Here is an 18,367-nt window from a genome sequence, read left to right on the forward strand (position 1 = left end):
TTTGCCGCTCTGTTGACTAATGAGTTTGCCGACCACTGTCCTAGGGGAAAGCAAAGAATTATTTCTGTCTTTTTTTTTTTACAGGAACACTGGAAAAAAAGGCACTACATCAATCTATCACTGAAAAACATTGACAGTCCACAGGAATAGCTGTGGATTTGGAACCACAGGATGTCTGGGGATAACTAACTATATTATTTATAGCTAAAAGATTCTGTAGAAATCTCCATTGTTTCCCTTTGGGTTTCTTTACTGGAAGGATAGGAGAGTTACAAGGACTTGTACATGGAATTAAAAGCCCCTTTATAGTGTAATCTTGTATAAAGGGCTTAATTCCAGTTCATGCATAAAGGATATTGGTGACTGGAAAAAAAGAGAAGTTGCATTGGAACATCTTGTAACAAATGTTTAGTCAGTCTTAAGATGAATTTCTTCTTGTGGAGGTTCCTTTAAAATGGTTATTTTTCCAATTGGTTCAGTATCTGACTTATTTAGTTCTAAATAAATGTCACCCTTCTGGAAAAGGGATATGTGGACATCATTGGTTTCAAGAAGATCTCACCCTGTCAGGTGAATTGGGGCAGATTTGATTAGCAAAATTATATATTGCTCTGTAACATTCCCGAGTTGGAAGAGAACAGGTGTTGACCTAAAAACAGACATTGGCCTTGGCCAGTTTGGCTCAGTTGGTTAGAGCACCATTCTGTGCACCAAAGAGTTGTGGCTTTGATTCCTGATCAGGGACTATACCTAGGTTGCAGGTTGGATTCCTAGTTGGGGAGTGTATGGGAGGCAACCAATTGATCTCTCTCTCTCTCTCTCTCTCTCTCTCTCTCTCTCTCTCTCTCTCTCCCCCTCTCCCTCTCTCCCCCTCTCCCTTCCTCTCTCTCTAAAAACCAATAAAAACATATCCTTGGGTGAAAGTCAAAACAACAACAAATTGACCAGACATTGGTTGATTAGATATCCCTACCATTTGTGCAGAAGCTTTACTCCAAGGGAGAAGCCAGCTTAGTTTGGTATGTTTAAAAATAGGTAAAGCATTCCTAGTATCTACAAGAACCTTAGATGGTAATTTCAATTTCTCATAAAGTATTAGTAAGGAGAAGGGCAAATGCCCTCTCATAGTCCTCAAAGCATCCCTGTGCTCATTACTGATCCTTTCTCTTTCTAAATCCCATTTTAGTTTTCTATAGCCCTGCTTAAGGTGACCTGGCTTTCCACAACAAAAATAAACGCCTCTACAGTAATTTCCCAGACAATCCTATTTAGCAATTCTGTTGTTTTGCTCCCAGCAACCTGTATTTATATTATTTGGAGTAGGTTAGAATAGCCAGGATCACATGTACTAATGGTTAAATTAAATTCATTTGTGAACCCATCAGGTTCCTGAAAGAAGTTGGAGAAATCTTTAGGTAGATTCCTTAATTTTGTTCTAATCCAAGAAATGTTTATAATTGCTGGTTCCCTTCTGCTTGAGACCACCTTTTCTCCAGAGGAAGCTATCAGAATTTCAGAATATTTTTTCTAGTCTATCTTGTTCTGACTTTGCATTTTGCCTGTCCCCTAGGTCAGTAGGGGGCTGCGATGTAGAAGAGAGGGAAGGGGGAGGAGGAAAGGAGAGTAAGTCTGGGCAATTAAGTAAAGGGCACAGCAGAGCAGTTGGAGGAAAGGGAAGTGGGGTGTTGCCATTGAGAAGCTTCAGAAGCCTTCCTCAGGAGGGAAGAAACACCTTCCTCAGGCTCTGCTTCTAAATCTACAGAAGATATTGGGACAACTTGGTTACTATGACAGTTTCTAAAAGACTCCAATTCTATGTGGATATAAAGGAGTCTGTCAATATTTGCCCTCCCATCATCCTTACTCATCTTGTCTTTTGTGAAAACTTGCTTGTATTTGAAATGCAATAGAGTGCCATACTCCTAAGAATCCCCAATAGAGCTTGCTTGGTGCGTTTGGTTTCTCCATCATCAGAAAGTTGTAGTCTCTAGACATATTTCCCCCCTCTGGCTCAGACAGTACTTCCTTTTTGATAACTTCTCTCATTTCTGGGTTTTTCTTGCATTTCAGCTAGATAGGATGCTGTCAGCACATTCCCCCCTTCTCTGTAAAGTGGGTAATTGTAAAAGGTGGGGCTATGATTTTTAGTTATTTTCTATCCAAGACACTCAGTTTGCAAGACTTAATGCAATGCGTGGTCTGTGTCTCCTCTTAAATTGAATTGAAATGCTTATTATTTAAACTAGAGGCCCGTTGCATGATGAGATTCGTGCAATAGGCCTTCCTTCCCTTGGCTTCCAGCACAGGTTTTCCTCCGGCACCCGGGACCCAGGCCTTCACTCCGGCTGGAGTCTGCCATCTTTGCTGCAGACTCGGGCCAGAGTCTGCCATCTTCGTCTTCGTTGCAGACTCTGGAGTCTGCAGTCTTCATCTTCGCTGCGGCCAGAGTGCTGCTCCTGTAGATCCCTTCACCCCCCACCCTGCCTCTCATAGCAGGTGTCCTGCCCCGCCTGGCCACTCCATGCCTGGAGCAGCTGGGCGGCCGCCATCTTTGGCTTTCTAGTTTGCATATTCTCTCCCAATTGGCTGGTGGGTGTAGTAGAGTGATGGTCAATTTGCATGTTTTTCTTTTATTAGTGTAGATGGTTAAATGCCTAGAGAACAGGTTTGATTAAAGAATATCAAGCTGTTCAGAAACAACAGTCCCTTCATTTGTGGGTGGCTTGATGGTTCCAGTGTTGTAGAATATGAACTAACCAAATCCTCCTATATAATAAAAGCATAATATGCAAATTGAATGAACGGCAAAATGACCGGTCTCTATGATGCGCACTGACCACCAAAGAGCAGACGCTCAATGCAGGAGCTGCCCCCTGGTGGTCATTGCGCTCCCACAGGGGGAGCGCTGCTCAGCCAGAAGCCCAGCTCATGGCTATTGAGTACAGCAGCGGTGGTGAGAGCCTCTACAGCCTCTGCTGCAGGCGGGTGGTAAGGAGCGAGGGGTCCTGGACTACAAGAGCCCCGGACTGTGAGAGGGATGTCTGACTGCCAGTTTAGGCCCAATCCCTGGGGGAATCGACAGGTCCTGGACTGCGAGAGGGTGCAGGCTGGGCTGAGGGACACCCCACCCCCCCATCCCAGTGCACGAATCTAGTGCACTGGGCCTCTAGTAGAATAATAAATTTGGAACTAAGTTAGTGAATTCAGCCTCCTTATTTTCAGATGTGAAAATGGTGGGAACTCCCAATCACTAATTTTTACTCTTCAAGCAGTTCTCTTGTGATTTCTCTCATAAAGTTGTAGGACTCTAAACAAAGAAACCACTGCTGCAAGAATAACACAATAGAATATTGTTGAATCGTTACGCAGTAAATAGATTTACTTATGCACAGGAAACTTGCAAGATGAAACAGATTTTCCCTACCAAAATATTCTATGGCATAATAGTGCTGTGATCACAGTAAATATTTTCAGGAGTAATGATAGTGAACCAGAAAGGGATGGCTATTCATTTTTCTTTAAGAAAAAAAAAAAAAAGAACCAAAGAATGTATGTAGCATGACTTTAATATTTTAAACTTCATAGCAGTTCTTGCTTCTGCCTTAATTGGTTTTCACTCCTAGAGCTTATTTTATTTTCAGCTCCATGTTTATTCCTTAGTAACAAAATGCTTCCAAGTTGGAAGAGTCTGTAACAAGTCCCAACAGAGAAACAATTGCTTGCTTTGGCCAAGGTAAATTTGCACAGGGTTTAGTGTTACCACCCATTTCAGAATCGTTTATACTCTTCCTAAAGCCAGTGATGTGAAGCCTCAACTTGGCTTAAAACAAAAGTGTGTTCCTATATTTAACACAAACCCTGATGGGGTGTGTTGCAATGGAACTTTAGTGGTAAACTTTTCTTTCCTTCAGCTATTTGTGTGTGTAAAAGAGGTTTCTGAATATCTTAGGATAGGCGGAGTGTTTTCATTATTTTAAAAATCAAATCTGCAAAAATCGTTTCAGTAGTAAATACTTGGCCAGAGTTGAAACCTCACATTGTAAGACTATATAGAGGGAATGGTATATACCCTCTAGGAAGAATTTTGCAGGGTTTTCTTGTTGATAACTTTTTGTTCAGGGAATTTTAGACATGAATGGAGGACAGAGCTGATATGTGTGGTCATATATTACATATGGTAGACTCCGTGGGGGACACCAACTCCCTGTGGAATTGAAAATCTGCATGTAACTTTGGCTCCTCAAAATCTTAACTTGGTAGCCTACTGTTAACCAGAAGCCTTACCAATAACAAACAGTTGATTAACACATATTTTGTATGTTACCTGCATTATGTGATGTATTATTAACATAAAGGAGGCTAGAGAGAAGAAAATGTTATTAAGGACAAGTTTCAGGATGGTGGTGGAGTAGGTGGCTCTTTCTTGCACCTCCTCCCAGAACCAAATTGGCAACAAAATGAAATTGGGAAACATTCACCCTGAATTACCAGCTGAAGACTAGCTGAAGAAGAGATTTATAAACAAGGAAGGGCAGAAACCACCTCAAGACTGGTAGGAAGGGTGGGGTGGCCAGAGGGTCTGGCCCGCTCCCACAGGGGGCAGGCACGGCTGTGGAGGGAGGGATATCTCAGCTGCAGGGGGCAGTGGGCGGTCTCTCCTGAGAGGAGTGAGGCCTGGACCCCAGGCTGGGCTTCCCAGCCCAGAGCGTCAGAGCCAGGATCAGTGGATCAGTGGCCCACATAGAATCCAGAGGTGAAAGGTGGCCGGGCTTTTATCCACCAAGGAGAGAGGAACCTGCTGGAGACAAAGCTACTTTTCTTTTTAAAGGGCCAGACATAGGATTTTTGTTCACAGCCACTCACCCTGGGCTTCAGCAGAGGGAGGCCAGTGCAGACTGGACTTGCCAAATCTGTGCTGTTCAAGGGTCAACTGTGTATGTAATATATGGCAGCAACAATATATGATTTAATTTGGTATTATATATTATATGTTATTGTTTATATATTATCTATAATAATAAAAACATAATATGCTAATTAGACTGGACATCCTTCCGGACAACCTTCCAGACGAAGCCGAGGCTGCGAGGGAAGCCTGGGTCCTGGGTGCCTGCCAGCAGCTGGAGGGAAGCCCAGGTCCTGGGTGCCTGCTGGTGGCTGGTGCCAGAGGGAAGCCGCTGCCGGCAGCCAGAGGAAGGAAGGCCTACCCTTGCATGAATTTCATGCATTGGCCATCTAGTATTATTATAATATGCTATAATAATAAAACATAAAAATAATACGATATAGAAATAATAATATAATACATATTATATATAATGTATTACATATAAGTACAATGTATTATATATAATTTATAGCATATATAATTTAATATATATTCATAAACATAATATTTGCATATATTATATGTAATAAACACACATAATAAACATATTTTATATATACTAGAGGCTTGGTGCATGAAATTCGTGCACAGCAGGGTGTGTTCTCAGCCCAGCCTGCACCCTCTCCAATCTGGGACCCTTCGAGGGAAGTCCGACTGCCCGTTTAGGCCCGATTCCCCGGGCAGTCGGATGTCCCTCTCACAATCCAGGACTACTGGCTCCCAACCGCTCGCCTGCCTGCCTGCCTGATTGCCCCTAACCACTTCTGCCTGCCAGCCTGATCACCCCCCCAACCACTCCCATGCCAGCCTGATCGACACCTAACTGCTCCTCTGCCGGCCCAATTGCCCCTAACTTGCCCTCCCCTGCTGGCCTGGTCACCCCTAACTGTCCTCCCCTGCCAGCCTGGTCACCCCTAACTGCCCTCCCCTGCTGGCCCGGTAACCCCTAACTGCCCTCCCTTGCCAGCCTGGTTGCTCCTAACTGCCCTCCCCTGCCGGCTCAGTCACCCCTAACTGCCCTCCCCTGCAGGCCTGGTCTTCCCCAACTGCCCTCCCCTGCCAGCCTGATCGCCCACAACTGCCCTCCCCTGCCGGCCATCTTGTGTTCACATGGGGGCGGCCATCTTTGACCACATGGGGGTGGCCATCTTGTATGTTGGAGTGACGGTCAATTTGCATATTACTCTTTTATTAGATAGGATAAATTACAGTTCTACCATGATAGCCTGAAGACCGCTCAAAGGCTTAATGTTTTCACTATAAATAATAACTATCAGTATACCAGAAAAGGTACGATGCTGCTTTTAATTTTAGCAACTTTATCTTTTTTTGTTGTTTCATCCCATGTTCCTCTTCACTCTTGTGTTTGTCATCCATGCTTTCCTCTTTCTGAGCTTGATATTTCAAGCGGGCCCTTTGGATTTTGACAGACATGTGCTCAAGTCTAGGCTTTGCTCCATATAAGCTGTGTAGCTCTGGGTCTTGTAGAATGGAAAGCAATAACTTGTCCAAAGTTATTGGGCTGATGGTCCACATGATGTTTTCTTATGTTATCCTAGTTGTCAGTGTGACTAGGTTTTTATGGTAGCTGGTAGAATATTAACATATAGTATACCAGTGACTAAATTTACTCATATATGTCTGATGCAATATATAATTTATCATGTTAATCATAAATTACTAGTATATCACTATTTACTATTGAAGAGCAACCACTGTTTATTGATTTATTCTACTCTATTTCTTAATACATTTCTATAAAGCACCTTGCAAGCCTTGATTCAGTTAATCCTGTGGCATTGGTACTATTATTATCTTCCTTTCATTGAGGGGGGAACTGAAGTTTTTGAGAGATTGTATCTTTCTATAAATCATGCTCAGTAAATGATGGAACACTTGAGGAGTCTAGCTAAGAGCCCCCACTTGTAGCTATTATTCTTTCTTGCCTTCCAACAATGTATTAATATACTAGATGAAAAATCATAGCAGCTGTAATATGTGCCACCATAAGTAACTCTTCCAGGACAGATGGTCTCTTCCACCGGCTGCCTGTTTGCCCTGCGGAGGGGTCCTTTGGAGATGCAGCTTATCAGTTAATTTTCTGGGAGCCCTGGGTCTGACTGGATTTATCTTACTCTTAGCTCCTGTAGTAGTTGGCTCCCTGTAGTAGCTTACAAGGGAAATGAACTAGCCTGTTAATTGAATTCTTGTTTTTATCAGTTAACAACTGACCATGTAGTAGATATTTAATAAACTGTTATTTGCCTATTTGTTTTTTCAGAAATATTCTATGCACACTCAGCGAACATTCTTTTCTTATTCCTACTTAGATATATACTACAGATACTGTAACATTTGCAAACATTAGAAACATATTATAGATACTGAAACATTTGCCACAATTTCCTGCAATTTGCCTTTGTCTTTTTTTCATGAAGATTATTTTATTTTCTATTTAATTTTGTCTATCTTTTCTTTTATGCTAGCCAAGCCTTTCTCTTGCTTAGGTAGGACTTCTGTGTTTCAAAAGTAAGACGTACTCCATAGTTTCTTTTACAGTTTTTATGTGTGTTTTTTTATATCTAACTCTTTACTAGGAATTTATTTTTGTCATAAGGAATTAAGTAAGGTTACCTTTATTATTATTTTTTAAATAAGTAGTCAGTTTTGAGCCATTATTAATTGAATAATCTGTATTTTCTCTACTGAATCTAAATGCCACTTTTATCCTATACCAAATTTCCTTAAGTATGTGAATCTATTTTGGACTTCGTCTGCTTTTTTTTTTTTTTTTTACTGCATCTATACCAAAATGCTTTAATTAACAAAGCTTTAAAATATGTTTTAGTATCTGGATCACTCACCTCCTGACATCATGTAAGTTTGGGGTAGGTGATTACCTTAGAGGTCATTGAACAAAATATTGTTAATTTATAGAGGAGATAGCTGAGTCCTTAAGAAGCAAGTGACTTCCCCAAAGGTCTCAACCCCACGTGCCCACAGAGCCTTAAGTGAACTGGGATGTAAGCTGGTGGAATAGATCTTGAACTAGAAGATGGGGCTTTAGCACAATCTACCTGTAAGCGCTCAGAGCTTTAAGGTTTTTACTTGTAAACAAAACCTACCTCACAAGTGGCCCTGAGAATTACATAAGACACTCTGCACACCACGTAACACACAGATAGCCATGGAGGACAGCTTGACTGAATGTAGTTTACTTTGAGTCAAGGTCTTCTGAATCTAATCCCATGGTGAGTCCACATTTCACCATACGCAAACATTTCATATCTATGCTGTGACTAAAGGATACTTGAGAACAATCTTTCATAACTACCTTTGAAGGTTATTATTATGTGTTCTTTAAAAATATGGGGTCTGTGGTTAAATCAAGGTAAGTAAGATCTTTGCTTTAGTATGCTAATGTGTACCATAAATCAGGAGAGCAAACTGCGTTTCCCAAGTTGGCTTGATCAAGGAACACACTGTCACCCTGCATTTCATTTTTTGCACAACACTCAGGAGGATCTTTAAAGGACAAATACTGTTTATTTTAGGGCTGTATGTCTCACACGTGGGAAGAAATTCCTTTTAGAAGAAAAAATAATAAAAAGAACATTGTAGACAGCCAGGATTGCTTTATGTAATAATTATTACTTGTGTTACTTAATTAGGTAACGAAGATAAGAGTAGGCATGCTTATAGGCCTCACAGAACTATGAAACCAAATAAAAATTACACACTCAATGAAAATATGATGTCAAAGCCTATAAAATTTAAGTTAATGGTATTAACTTTATATGGAAAAGGGCTGTGTTTGCTGGATGTAAATTGACACTTGATATGAATATGGTGCCAACCGCTTGGCACAGGTGCCAGCGCAGGAGGTCTGCATAGTGGTGTGCTGTGTGGTGACCTCGTTTCCTCACTGATTGTGGTTTCCATGGTGCTGTCGAACCCTTGTTTCATGGTCAGCATCATGTCCCATGGCCAGTATATTGGAGGGAATATAATATTTGGAGAGAAATAAGAAGTCCTGTGCTTTTTCCATTTCACCCCAAAAGAATTTTACGGGCAAACACAAAGGCAGATATTGAAATCTCTTAACACTCTTTGGTTCTAAGGAGTTATTTACATCATCCAGAGTAAGTCCTTTTCAATTTTGAGCTCATCATCCAAAAGAAAAGACAACATAAAGCAATCCTTGTAGCAAACTCAAGGATCTTTGAACACTGCTCCCTGTCCTCCAGGAGTCCCGGCCCTGATTTGAGAGACATGACTAAAATATGGGTTTAATTCTCTTTGAAAATAAAATGACTACAGCTCCTAACGTCTTAGTCATTTACCCATATGTCAAGCATACCTGGATGGAGGTTACTTATTTGGATTTATTGGAAAGCACTGACCTTGAGATCACAAAATTATTACTTAATCTTGGTGCTAAATTATCAGTGATTTCAGTTCTTTGGCCTTCAGTGATAGTTTAGAAAGTTCATGGAATATCTAAGCAGGACCAATATTTAAAAATTTTATGTTAAAATGAGTGTTCATGTTTAAATTTAATGTGCTTACTTGAAGTGAAAGTGCAATATGAATGATACATAGTGTTTTCTTAAACTTGTTTTTTTGTAATAGTAAATGTCTTGAAGATGGGCTCTTCAAATGTTAGGAGGCACTAAGATTGATAGCTTTGCAAATTGGTTTTAAGTATTTTGAATTTATAACTATCATCATGTTGCAAAATAACATTGACTTTGGAATGGCTTACTTCCTTTTGTAGTAATTCAAAAATATTATGACAGCTATAGTTTTATAGTAAGCATAAAAACCAGTGAGGTAAGTTCAATGAGGTAAGGTTAGTGTTGGAAGTTTTATTAACAAAAACTTTAAGTATTAACACATGAGTTACAATTCCCATGTGTTTTCAGAAATTTGCTGGAACAGAACTGAACATTAAATTTTGAACTTTGGACTAGTCACTTAAAACCGCCTAATTTTAGTGTAAGGAGTAGCCAAAAACTTAAGTATGAAAACAGGCTTTATAAAGTTGGCTGGATTATTAACCCACATATGATATGAATTCTTCCCTGTAGGTGATACAAAGCACTCATAACCCAGCATTGTTTGCCTCAAGTAGGTGGCATGTGGGATATGGGTATAATATTTTGACAGGCAGGTAAGACAAAATGAATCTTTACAACCTGAAAATCTCAACTGTGTTATTAACAAGCTGGTGATTGTAACTTAACTTTCATAAGCACAGCATGAGGCTATACAATACTAAATATCCCTGAAATTTTACTTTTTGAATTGAAATTGTGTAAGAGAACAGATTTGTAATTTAACCGAAAGGTATATTGTAAATTATGGAGCACTCTATAATACAGGCATTATTCTTTCTATTTGTGCTATCTAAATTTTATATTTTAAAAATATAAGTTAGGTTTTTTCCCCCTGGTCAAATGTATAAGCTTGTGGTTGCTAGGTGAAAGCCAGCACCCAGAAGTGGGATCCTACAATCCTTTTTCCCCAGTCAGCATCCCTCTCCTGACTGCATTGATCCCCAGGAGGATAAACACGCCATTGGCATTAACTAGCCGCCTGGAGGAGCTTAAGGGAATGATTGAAATGACCAAATCTCTTGTTTCTCTGGACTATGAGGGAAGAGACCTTGTAAACTAAAGGCTGAAAATCAGGGACCCTTTTAGGAGAGGGATTCTCTTGTATTCAACTATCATAGATTTCAAACTTGATCTCAGGCAGCTGCATCTAAGTGGGAATCAGTCTGTAAACACGGAGTAGTTGTCCTAATTCATCTGCTGGAGGAATATTGATATAATTACAGGACTGCTCATTCACATGTAGGTGAGACTCTAGTCTAAGTTCTGTTGTCTCAGGAGATTCCAAGTCATGTAGCCGTTTGCCCTTTGGATGTTTTCTAGCATCTCAAACTATATGTACCTAATACTGAAGTCTTGATTTCCTACCACCAAGTCTGATTCTCCCAGTCTTTACTAGCACAGGCAATAATTCCACTACCTGTGGAGTTGCTTCAGCCAGTATCCCAGGAGTTACCTTTGATTCCTTCCTTCCGTTTATCCCTGTACATATAAACTCTCCGTCCTGCCATCAGCGTCTTGATTATATCTCAAAATGTGTCTCAAACATAGCCACATTCTCCCTCTGCAGCACCTGCATCCTAGTTGTGGCTGCTAGGGCCTCCACCCTGGTTGGCAGCAGTAGCTCCCTACCTGTCCCAGCCTTCATTCCTGCCCCCTAGTGTCTGTCCATAGAACAGCATCAAATTCTCTGGTCCTTGGCCAATAAGACTTGGTCCTTATTATTTCCTTGCGATCTGGTTCACTGAGGTATTGTATACTCATTTCCACATTTCTTGCCATTGACCTAAAATTTTGTGTTTGGCATGGCTCCTCATTGCTATTGGTCACTTTTTTCTAAGGCTTTTTATTAGGCAAAGCTAGAAAACATTTTTAAAAGAAAATAAATCATGTATTTATACTTATTAGTATTAAGAATCTTTTTATAGACCCAAATTTATTAGAATACAAAATTATGTTGAACACAGTGGAGCAGGTATAAAGCAAACTTATTTAAAGCTCAATAAAGACATTTAGTGTTCCAAGATCACACAGTCAAGAGTAGCCCTAAGTTAAATAAACCATTTTGTTGAATACCAGGTTAGATTTTAGCTGATAGATATTCATTAAATCATGAATTTTTTTATTTTATATACACACAAACATGCACATATACATTTTCACTAATAAACACAGACATCTACAAATTAGCCTTTTGTCAGTACAGTTTTTTACAAGGATTTTACATAAGTTTTTAGATTTTATATTTGTATTACTTTCATCATGTCCTAAAAATCTTGATTACTAATGATATTGACATAATAAAAACTTGCTGTACCCCACTCCCAACTTTACAAATGTGTGTTCAGTAAGTCATAGTCTTGACGGTACTGCTAAAAGACTGTATCTCTAACTAGAACAATGCCTTACACAAAATCTAGTCTTTATATTCTTTAAATGAATAAGTAAATAATTCTAGTTATTGGTGAAACAAGAGTACCTACAGAAAAGAGAACTCTGAAATAAAAATAGCTGCAAATGTCAAAGAATAGAAGGCCATAACCCAAGCATAAGATAAGAGTCGGACACACCCTCATCTAATAGCACTTTTTTTTATGATACAGCAACTGAAGGACATTTTTTTCTGAAAGGCAACTTTTGCTATAATTTGAGATTAGGTGCAAGAACTTTTAAAAAGCAATGATTATTCTGAACTCTTCTTTTCTTTCTTTTTTTTATTAGACTTTTTTTTATTAAGGTATTATATGTGTACATATCTTACCATTGCCCCCCCCCCCAACCCCACTCCCATACATGCCCTCATCCCCCAATGTTTTGCATCCGTTGGTTATTCTTATATGCATGCATATAAGTCCTTTGGTTGATCTCTTATTTCCCCCACCTCTCCCTAACCTTCCCGCTGTAATTTGACAGTCTGTTTGATGCTTTACTGCCTCTGTATCTATCTTTTTGTTCATCAGTTTATAATGTTTTCTGAACTCTTCTTTTCAGCAAGACTCCTAAGAGATCATGCTAGCTGAGTTACCAAGCCCATTAGATCATTGATACTTATGTGGTTTTCTTTGGTCGAGGTCAGTGGCCTCTGATGGTTGGAGAAAGGAAGGCTATGGGACTCTGGCCCATGACCTTGCCTCCAGGTTTTACATCACAGTTGTTCAGCTGTGCTCCTTGAAGTTCTCTGTCCTTTTGAGGCCATAGAAGGTTCACATTAGGCCAGTGTGATGATATTTCCTATGGCAGGTCTCAGATAAGCTTGTTTGCTGTTGGGCCAGAATCCTCCCTAAAGCATCTTTATGCAGAGGAGATAGAAATCGGAGGATTGAAACTTTTGGGCTTACTAACCATGGACCTGCACTGTCCAATATGGTAGCCATGAGCTGCATGAGGCCACTGAGCATCTGAACTATGGCTAGTTCTAATTGAGATATGCTGAAAGTGTAACATAAATGCTGCATTTTGAAGAAAATACAAAATAAAATGTCAGTAATTTTTTCATATTCATTACATCTTAAGTAATAACATTTTGGAGATAGTTTAGATTAAATATACTTAAAATTAATTTTACCTCATTTTAACTTTTCTAATGTGGCTATTACAAACTTTAAAATTATGGATGTGGCTTGCATCATATGCCATTGGACACACTGCCTGAAATCTCGTTCCTGAAAGAGTCAAGTGCCTGTGCAACATTTCCAGGCAATCCACACATCTCAAACACCACTCACTACAACAAGGAAAAATCTCTCCTCACACCAATTATGCTAATTGACCAAATTTCAGGTGTTCATCAATATAAAGAATATCGAGGCACTTTTGGTAGCTGACTCCAGCATGTCAGCTTTTAATTGAAGTCTTTCAAAGGCTAATTAACTACCCTGGAGGATTTATTCCCTGTTGAGAAATACACCCACCCACCCAGACACCCCTCCACACAGACACCCATATCATACAAGGTATGCTGAAATAATTTAAAGTAAATGACAGACAATATAACACCCTGGTACATGTTAGAGCACAAAACCTTATTTGCTGGCTCTCCACTTTTCCTGAGGGCTGTTGATTAGCAGCCTTTATTGCATTCCTACAGTATATAAATCACTGGCTTGGAGGCTGTGGAAAGTAGAATAATAAAATATAATAACAATAGCAAAAATTTATTGAGTGTTTCTGGGTGCCAGGCACTGTGTTAAGTGCATTACATGTTATTCAATTTAGTCCCCAAAATAACTTGATGAAGGAGGTACTGTTATTATCCTCATTTTGCTCATAACACCATAGTTTTGTTCTCAACATTTGGAAGGCCTGTGGGTAAGTCCCTGGTCATTTCCATGAGTTGCTTGAACACATATATTTGTAATGCAGAGACTTTTGTAAAACAGAGTTGTCCCCTTGAGCCACTTATCTATACAAACTGAAGTCTAAGCCAGTGGGCCTACCAGGACTCTTCCTCTTCAATCTCTTTCTCTCCTCTCCCTAAGGTCTTGAACTTTAACCTCTGAGTCCATTCCCCCGGGTTCTGCTCCCTCTTCCTTTTAGTTCTGCCCTTGGCTCTCTGTCCTTTCCCTTCTCTTTGGATTTGGTGGGGAGGGAATATAGGAGAAAGTAGATGTTGAGATTGTACCCATAGAAGGAGTAGAGGGAGGTACAGCAGCCCTATTTCTTTCAGGTTTGTGATAATCTCAAAGACAATTGAATCTTTCTACTTGTAAGGTGCCCACCTCTTAACAAAAACAGGGGAAATTATTATAATAATTTTTGAGTAGTTCAGTGCATCATATTGTAAGTACAACCCAGGTTGGGTGTTGGGGATTGGTGGGTGGAAGGTAAGGGATGCTCCTCCTTCTTGTGGTCTCTTAGGATCCAGATTTATGGAGGTTCTACTGTCTTGTAGCTCCACTATCCTGAACATGTAGCCTCCATGGTCTCTGAGGAAGGGGCAGAGCGGGGAGGGGGAAGCATGGAGAAGTGAGGTGTGCTGCTTCTGTTTCTACTTTGAGTAAGACAAATGGCCCCATCTTCCTGCAAGGGAGACCTTCCCTGTGTTCAGGAAGGAAAGGAAAATTGGATGCGAGTGAGAAGCAGTGGTTACTCCCACAGCAAGTTTTACATTTTAGGGTATTTTTAGTGTTTGTGTCTTTGGGGGCTGTGTCCACTGTGCATCCTTCCAACCTCGAAGCTGACTCCCATTTGAATGATTGCAAGTTGAATCAAATTCAAATACACCCTTAACCCAAGTCTACTATTAGGAAAAACAAACACGCTCAACTTTGAATGTGAAAGAAAACTGTATCAGGAGCTTTTGTGAGTGTTCCATCTTCATTTTCTTTGAAAGTTGTTCTTTGCGATACCATGTTTATTCAATTCCCGAAGCGTTGTCAAGTGAGTGGTATTTAATCCGTGAAAAATTTCAAGTGGCCCCCTTTTCTCTCTCAAGTGTTTCTTTTTTTTCTCAAGTGTTGCTGTAGTCATTGTAACATTGGTATGAACCATTTGATTTAAAAAAATTATTTATGACACATCGAGTAGCACTTAGTGTTTTGTCACAACATTAAAGCTGTTTCTGAAGGCCCGTGTAAAATATGGCAGCAAGGTCGGGAGCCTGATGTACAGAACTTCTCCAAACATCTCACCATTGGAGCTGGTTATAATTCCTGGGTGCTGACATGAAGATTAATAAGGTTTAACTCCGATTTTGGCAATTTTTGCCAATTTCGTTGCCATGGTCCTTTTCTTTCAAGTTATTACCTGGAACTGAAGTGATAACAAATGTTTTGTGTTTTATACTGCCAGATAAAAGGTTAAATTTTCATATGTTATATGGGCTTAAACGCGCAGGCGCGCGTGCACACACGCGCACACACACACACACACACACACAAATACACACATAATTGGATCAGAAGGAAATGAGTAATTCTCCTAAAATGAAAAGATTGTCCTACTTTTAACATTAGGTGACTAGTTCCCATGCAGTTGAGTCAGATGTAAAAATTGGAAACTCAACCGATGGGTCTTTATGCACTGACTGTATCATACAGTTCTAATTTTCTTTTCTTTTTTTTTTTTTTTTCTGGGAAATAATAGTGCTTTTTGCTTTGCCAAGTTTTATTATTGAGTCAACTGCCAAAGTTTAAGAGAGAGAGTCAAGGGCCCTTAAAATTATTTGGTGTTGAGTGAAGAGGCAAAGAAAAGTATTTCATATTCTCTAACATTTTAACTTTTATGTCTCTACCTGATGTTGGACTATAATCTAACTTCAAGGCCTTTCTGATTCTTTTTGACCGATGTACACTGTTGAGTGAAGTCCAAATATTAGTGAGGGCGACTTTAATCCTACTCATTGATACCCAGTTTGAAACTACATATTCCAATTTTTAATAGACTCTATTCTTTCTTGCTTGATCTTCCCTGTATTTAAACTTCTGTGCATCAGAAGGCCCGTGCGCCTGCTTGCGGTTTTGCACCATCTGGAAGTTAAAATTGACTTTAGAAATGATGTCATACTTGCTTACTGCAAACGGGGCTAATGTTGGTTGAGAATTGGATTCAGTTCAGGTCAAAGTTTTGTCTTAAAAAAAAAGAAAGGCCCTTAAGCTTTGTTTCTTGATTGTAGGAGACTGTGCAAAGCTGTAAAGATAGAGCGAAGGTGATTGAAGGGCACGATTCAAATTCCTTTGAAGCTAAGTACATGCTTTTGGGCGCATGGAAAATAAACTCCTAAGCCGAAGACCTGAGCTGGCACAGAGTCCTCCTGCCATGTAGAATTTGGGTGTTATGAGTAGTGTGTTGATCACGACCATCCCTGCTCTCTGTTTTATTCTTGGAGGAAAATTCTTACAGCCAGGGTTGTTTATTTTTATCTCTTCTGGGCTCAGGAAGATGCAGCTGGGCACTGATAAATCATGCATGGTGAGAAAGCGCTACACATGCTACGTGTATTCTTCATCAATACAGAGTCTCTTTTCTAAATCCTTGTCAGCACCACTCACTACCTCCCATTTTGTAATTGATTTATATTACAGTTTGGGATATTGGGTATTTTCTTTAGTCCTGATAGAGACCACCTCTTTCATAGCTGGAATGCAGGGCTAATGGGACCACAGTTTCCTCTTAGAGTCACACTGAGTCTTGGTCAGCCTGTGTTCAAGTCTCCACAACGGAGTGTAAGCCCTTGCCTATAACCAGTGCCCTAATCTGCTCAGCATGAGGAACCCACAGATGCCATTCTTTACGTATAAAAATATTTCTTTTCTACCTGACACGATGAAAATCCAAAGACAAGTATTAATTTTATTCCAGATTGGTAGGTGAAGATAACTTTAAACAAAGACAGGTCACTCGAGAATCTCTATGTTTAAACTTCAGTGCAACTGGAATCAATTTTCGTTTAGGGGAGGGAAGATCCCCAGACACGAACATCCCCTCCACCTTCCTGGCCCCTAGATCTCTATGGTAATTATGTGAGAAGAGCAGATGTTTGAAGAGTCTGCAGTTCTTACCTCTGCAGTCACCAATACCTGTCCTCTCCACACTGCAGTCAGGGTCCTTCTGCCCACTGGACTTTAAGCTCTTGTTGTCATCCCTTCCTTTGCTGGGACCTCCCAGCTTCATCCTCCTCTCAGGAACAGAAACTGGGAAAACTCTAGTCACCCACCTCCTCGGCACTTTTGACCTTTAGGAAGGTCAAACTTGGGCACCCCTTTCTTGGAAAGGTGTAAGAAATGGAGATTCTACCCCAATAATTGTTTTCTTTCTAATATCATCAACTTTTCATGATGTATTCTACATAAGATTGATTCCTGTCTTTAAAATCCTAAAATGTCAGGCACTCTGTTCCGACCTTTTGGTTTTATGAAGGAAGACATTGAGGCTAAAAGGCTGGGTGGGGGGAGTGAGTGGTTTGTCCCCATCCTCACAGCCAGAGAGAGGCAGACCCCAGCCTGACCTCATGCTCTCTTTTCATTGTTCCAAGTTAGGCCTTTGACTCTGTCCTCAGTATTTACATTGCTGTTTATTGTAGCTCATTATGCCATTCTGCATCCTTTTTTTTTTTTTTAACTTTTGTCTTTTTCCCCCTTTTCATCAACTTTTTCTTGCTTAGTGTAGTGAGCACAATTTGCTGTGAGATGCAGCAGCCCCTACTTATCCCTGTCCCATTTCTTCTTTCCCAAGACAAACTTTTAACTCGTTTTGCCTGATTATTTTGATAATATAACTATTTCCTGATTGTCGATGTAGTTACTACCTATCAAATTCAGGGTATGAATGAGGATTAAAATCTTCCTTACTCAAATACCCCACAGCACCCATGTAATTTTTTTACATGTGGTCTTCGGAAAAAAAATAAAGCTTACATTTCTTCATTTTATTACTGACATTTGAAAAGCAGGGATTGTAATAATCTAATTTTTGAGGTAAGGTAGAAATAGGCATTTTGGGGATGCTTAGTCTCTTTTTATTCTGATTCTTTGCAAAGTAGTCTTTCGTAAAGCTGGCGAGTGGGTGTCATTTCCACATTTTCTCCCTCTAGCAGCATTTACTTCCTCTTGGCAAAATGTATTTTTTTAAAAATATATTTTTATTTATTTCAGAGAGAGGAAGGGAGAGGGAGAGACAGAAACATCAATGATGAGAGAGAATCATTGATTGGCTGCCTCCTGCAAGCCCTATCCTGAGTCTCAAGCCTGCAACCTGGGCATGTCCCCTGACCGGGAATCAAACCATGACCTCCTGGTTCATAGATCAATGCTCAACCACTGAGCCATGCTGGCAGGGCTGTATTCTAATTTAGGAGTGTTTTTCTCCATGTCAGTGTTCCTTCCAGGTGCTGGGCGTGGCTCTTCTCCGGGTTCCTCGCTGATGC

General features: G+C 40.1%; 1 protein-coding gene across 12 annotated transcripts in view; it reads left to right on the top strand.

Moving 5' to 3' along the window:
* ERC2 (ELKS/RAB6-interacting/CAST family member 2) overlaps nt 1-18,367 on the top strand; it is a 909,167-nt gene that overhangs the window by 353,953 nt on the left and 536,847 nt on the right. The gene's annotated exons all lie outside the window — the stretch shown is intronic.

The sequence above is a fragment of the Plecotus auritus genome (assembly GCF_963455305.1).
Source record: "Plecotus auritus genome assembly, chromosome: 6".
Lineage (NCBI taxonomy): Eukaryota > Metazoa > Chordata > Mammalia > Chiroptera > Vespertilionidae > Plecotus > Plecotus auritus.